The sequence below is a fragment of the Elephas maximus genome, chromosome 3 (assembly GCF_024166365.1).
Source record: "Elephas maximus indicus isolate mEleMax1 chromosome 3, mEleMax1 primary haplotype, whole genome shotgun sequence".
NCBI lineage: Eukaryota > Metazoa > Chordata > Mammalia > Proboscidea > Elephantidae > Elephas > Elephas maximus.
In genome coordinates this window covers 192,997,287-193,003,303 of record NC_064821.1, presented here as the reverse complement: position 1 = coordinate 193,003,303, position 6,017 = coordinate 192,997,287, and positions in this window count along the sequence as shown.

The window sequence follows — 6,017 nt, the reverse complement described above, 5'->3', positions numbered from 1 at the left end:
GGACACTGGCTGTGCTGACGGTGGTGCCACAAGGCAGGGACCCTCCCCACTCCATGCTCTGAGAACTAAAGCCTCGCCTGAGGGGGAAATCCTCCACAGGACCCCAGAGCTTCTTGAAGCCACAGGGTCAGGGGCAATGAAGAGGGGTCCCTGAGGTGAGCTGTGCCTCCTCCTCCTCCTTAGTCACTGCTTATAGTGGTTTCCACAACAAAAAACCAAACCCATTGCTGTGGACTTGATTCTGACTCACGGCAACCCATGTGTTTTAGAGTAGAATTGTGCTCCACAGGGTTTTCAGTGGCAGTGATCATTCAGAAGTAGATTGCCAGGACCTTTTTCTGAGGAGTCTCTGGGTGTATTCTAACTACCAGCCCAGTGCTAGTGGCTTAAGAGGTCTCAAATACTTTCCTTCTGGGGCAGAACTGTATGGCAGAAGAAAAGATGGGGACCCAGGATGCTTGAGTTCTAGTCCTGGCTTTGCCAAGGACATGCTGAGTGACTGTGGGCAAGTGTCTTAGTTATCTAGTGCTGCTATAACAGAAATACCACAAGTGGGTGGCTTTAACAAACAGAAATTTATTTTCTCACAGTTTAGAAGGCTAGATGTCCGAATTCAGGGTGTCAACTCTAAAGAAAGGCTTTCTCTCTCTGTTGACTCTGGAGGAAGGTCCTTGTCTCTTCTGAGTTTCTGTTCCTGAGCAGTTTTCATGTGGCCTGGCATCTGTCTTCCCCCAGTTTGTTTTATCTGTTTTTATATCTCAAAAGAGATTGACTCAAAACACACACTACTCCAATCCTGCCTCATTAGCGTAACAAAGCCATCACGTTCTCGAATGGTATTATAACCACATGAACGGAGATTAGGATTTTAGGACACATCTTTTTGGGGGACACAATTCAGTCCAAAACATTCTACCCTTTGTTGTTGTTGTTAGGTGCTGTCGAGTTGATTCCGACTCATATCGACTGTATGTACAACAGAATGAAACCCCGCCTGGTCCTGTGCCATCCTCACAGTCGTTGCTATGTTTGAGCCCATTGTTGTAGCCACTGTGTTAATCCATCTCATTTTTCTCTTTTCCTCCTTTTTGCTGACCCTCTACTTTGCCAAGCGTGATATTCTTCTTTAGGACTGGTCCCTCCTGATAATATGTCCAAAGTAAGGGAGACGAAGTCTCACCATCCTCTCTTGCAAGGAGCATTCTGGCTGTGCTTCTTCCGAGACAGATTTGTTCCTTCTTCTGGCAGTCCATAGTATAGTCAGTATTCTTCACCAGCACCATAATCCAAAGGCATCAATTCTTCTTCAGTTTTCCTTATTCACTGCTCACCTTTGCATGCATATCAGGTGATTGAAAACACCATGGCTTGGGTCAGATTCCCCTTAGTCCTCAAAGTGACATCTTTCCTTTTTAATACTTTAGGGTTTTTTTTTACAGAAGATTTGCCCAATGCAATATGTCGTTTCTTTTTTTTTTTTTTTAATTGTACTTTAGATGAAGTTTTACGGAACAAACTAGCTTCTTATTAAACAGTTAGTACACATATTGTTTTATGACATTGGTTAACAACCCCATGACATGTCAGCACTCTTCCTTCTTCAACATCAGGTTCCCTATTACTAGCTCTCCTGTCCCCTCCTGCCTTCTAGTCCTTGCCCCTGGGCTGGTGTGCCCCTTTAAGTCTCATTTTATTTTATGGACCTGTCTAATCTTTGGCTGAAGGGTGAACTTCAGGCATTATTTCATTACTGAGCTAAAAGGGTGTCCAGGGGCCATATTCTTGGGTTTTCTCTAGTCTCTGTCAGGCCAATAAGTCTGGTCTTTTTTTTTTTTTGTGAGTTAGAATTTTGTTCTATACTCTTCTCCAGCTCTGTCCGGAACCTTCTAATGTGATCCCTGTCAGAGCAGTCAGTGGTGGTAGCCAGGCACCATCCAGTTATACTGGACTCAGTCTGGTGGAGGCCATGGTAGTTGTGGTCCATTAGTCCTTTGGACTAATCTCATTTGATTTCTTGACTGCTGCTTCCATGGACATTGACTGTGGACCAAATAAAACGAAATCCTTGACAACTTCAACATTTTCAGTTTATCACAATGTTGTTTATGGGTCCAGTTGTGAGGATTTTTGCTTTCTTTATGATGAAGCGTAATCCATACTCAAGGCTGTAGTCTTTGATCTTCCTCAGTAAGTGCTTTAAGTCCTCTTTGCTTTCCACAAGCAAGGTTGTGTCATCTGCATATTGCAGGTTGTTAATGAGTCTTCCTCCAGTCCTGATGCCAGGTTCTTCTTCATATAGTCCCGCTTCTCAGATTATTTGTTTAGCATACAGATTGAATAAGTATAGTGAAAGGACACAACCCTAACACCCTTTTCCTGATTTTAAACCGCCCATGGCCCCCCAAAATTCATGTCCTTGCCACATGCAAAACACATTCCCCCCATGATATCACCCCAAAAGTCTTAAATCAACTCCAAAATCTCATCTTCTGAATCGTCTAAATCAAATGTGGATGAAACTTTAGGCATAGTCCATCCTGAGGAAACATTCCTCTTCACCTGTGAACCTGTGAAATCTAGAATACAAGTTATCTGTTTCCAAAGCACTATGGTGGGACAGGCACAAAATAGACATTTCCATTACAAATGGGAGAAACTTGAGGGAAAGAATGAATAACGGGCACCAAGCAAGTCCAAAACTCAGCAGAACAAATTACATTAGTTCTCAAGACTTGAAAATAATCCTCTGTTCTCAGAGACCATCTAGGCAATGGTCCTGTCCTCTAGACTCTGGATGTTAGCCACACTTTCTGGATTTTGTGTGAAGGCCCCTCGACCCTGGGCTTCACCTCTGCCTTCCAGGCCATCTGGATGCCAACTCATCTCCCTCGGCTTTAGTTGGCTGCATTCTCCTAGTCTGAGTGATGACCCCCACCCTCTCTGCCCCAGCATGCCTAGCTCTTCTGCCCCTTGGGCATGGCAGCCCTGCCCCTTCAGCTTTGGGTGGCGGCCTCATCCCCCTGGCACAGCTTAATGGCAACTCACACTCTACAACCGAGCTGGCAAAGATCTGACTCTTTGAAACCTGGGAGACTGCGGCCCCACCCTTTGAGATCCAGGAGACTGTGGCTGCACCTTTTGAAACGGGGACGGCCCTGCTTCCTGTACTCCTTCCAACAGTTCTGCTGATCTCTGAACTGCTCCAGAGACAGTCCAGCAAGTCATTTGCTCTCGCTGAGCCTCAGTTTTCCCGTGTGTAAAATGAGGAGCTTGGATTGGTTCACTCAGGATGTTTTCTGCAGATCTGAGATTCTGATGTTTCACTCCAAAAACTCTGAGCGGCATCGGTGGAGGGGGTATCAGGCTATGGGCATGGGGGAGGCAGTCCAGTTCTGTGAGGAAAGGGTTCCAACCGGTGGTACAGTGCAGTAGTCAGAGCACAATGCTGAAGATGCCTAGACCGGCTTTGGATGCCAACCCCACCACTCGCGAGGCTGTGTGACGCTACTCTTGGGACACAGTCTCTTAGATCCTCAATTTCCCCATCTGTACTATTGGAATAGTGATCCTTAAAAGGACACAGTGCTCATTATGCACATAAAGCATTTGGCACATAGTAGGTGCTCAGTAAACAAAGATGTCCTGTTTTAGTTCCTGCCTCCAAATGCCTGACCTTTTCACATTCTTTCCATTCCTGGGTCTTTGAGCCCACAAGGCCCTCCCCATCCCAGCTGGCCAGCCCTGGCCCCCCCGGCCCTGGGATTTGAGGGAGCTTGCGCCCTAAGTCCACTGCTCTGGCTCCTCCAAGGGACAAGTTCACACTCCTAGGCCTGGCCTTTAAGACTCCACAGTAGGGCCCCAGCCCTATGCACCTCTACCTCCCTGAAGCCTCCTCCCTTTGTCCTAGGCAGGGTGTGCTCTTTTCTCGGTGCTTCCATAGCTCCCTGGCAGTTAACCATGTAATACCTGGTCATATCATTATGTGTGTGTGTGTATTACTTATTTCTCTTCACACATCAACACACACTAAAGTATGAGCTTATTGAAGAGAGAGACTGTCTTCTTCTTATCCCCAGTACCCAGGATAGAGCCTAGCCCTCAACAAAACCCACTGTTGTCGAGTCCATAGAGTTTTCGTTGGCTATAACCTTACAGAAGTAGATTGCCAGGCCTTTCTTCTGTGACACCACTGGGTGGATTCAAATTGACAAACTTTTGCTTAAGAAACGCAAAACCAAACCTGTTGCCATCGAGTCGATTCTGACTCATAGCAACCCTATAGGACAGAGTAGAACCGCTCCATATGGTTTCCAAGGAACAGCTGATGGATTCCAACTCCTAACCTTTTGGTTAGCAGCCAAGTTCTTAACCACTGTGCCACCAGCGCTCCTTTCGGTTAGTAGTCAGGCACAAACTATGCCCTTGAAAAGTACTCAGTAAGTGTTGTTTCAATAAATGAATGATTGGATAAATAAGTCTGCCCGGTAGGGAGACTTAGACTGGTCCACTGGCTGCCCCTGGCTCTTTTCCTATGTGTTCTCTCACACCCCCACTCCTCACTCCACCAGTGGGAAACCCACGCAGTCCCCAAGCTCCAGCTGAAATTTCATTTCTTGTTTTATGGGTACAGAGTGGGAGAAGACACAGTCCCTGCAGCCAAGGGCTCCCTCTCGTAATGCAGCTGGCAGGAGCCACAGGGGCACACAGAAAGGGCACTCATCCAGGACCCAGCCTGCCCAGTTAGAGAACCTCGGTGGGATGGAGTCCCACGGGTGCACAGCTTGGCGATATGAAAAAAGTACCCCCTCCTTGGACCAGAGCACTTTACTTGGCAAGTAAAGCCTGGGGTGGATTTCAGCCCCAATCCCCGCCCCTTTATGCAGCACCTGCTTGTGCAGGACTGACAGCTCCTGAGAAGCCATCTTGAGAAGCCATCTTTGACTGCCTTACCCTCTCTCCCATGTTTTGCCTTCTGGCCCCTCTAGTCTGACCAATGCAGGGTGCTGTAGTTATGTGCAGACTCCCAGCTGTGATTCCTTATGTTGTTGTTAGGCGCTGTCAAGTGGATTCTGACTCATAGCAACCCCACGTGACAGAGAAGAACTGCCCCATAAGGTTTTCTAGACCGCAATCCTTAGGGGGAGCAGATTGCCACGTCTTTCTCCTGTGGAAACACTGTGTGGGTTCAAACCACCAACCTTTCAGATAGCAGCTGAGCCTTTAAAACATTGCACCACCAGAGCTCCTGGTGTTTCCCTATAAAAAACCAAACCCGTTGCCATTGATCCCGACTCATAGTGACCCTATGGGATAGAATAGAACTGCCCTATACGGTTTCCAAGGAGCAGCTGATGAATTCGAACTGCTGAACTTTTGGTTAGCAGCCATAGCTCTTAGCCACTGTGCCACCAAGGCTCCAAATAAAAAAAATATAGCAGGGGTTATTAACCATTTCTGTGCTATGGACCCCTTTGGCCATCTGGTGAAGTCCACAGACCCTTTCTCAGATTAATGATTTTAAATGAATAGAACAAAATCATAAAGGATTAAAAAAAAGAAACCAATTATGTTAAAATACAGATATCAAACCATTTCAGTTTTTTTTGTATAGTAATATATGTTTCTTTATTAACACATTAAAAACAAAGAAGGTCCAACAGCTACTACTATAATTTAAAGGACGTTTCAAGGCCTCTTCCACACCTACAATACAGTATGAAAACATCTGTGATTTCTGTTGGTTACAAAGTCACAGGTAATGCCAATAACTTTTGTAGCTTGTTGCCCGAGTACCGAAGAGAATGCTAAATTTCAGTTAGAGGCGAGTGAAAATATGTACTTTTTTTTTTTTTTTTTTCCTGTCTAGGCCCACAAACTCCTTGAATTCCGTAAGAGTCCAGTTAAGAACTTCTGATCGCAAGATGGAAAGGCAAGAGAAGGAGAAAACCATCATTGGTTGAGCCTTATATTCCCTATGTCATTTCATCCTTAATTTAATTTAATCCTGAGAGATATGT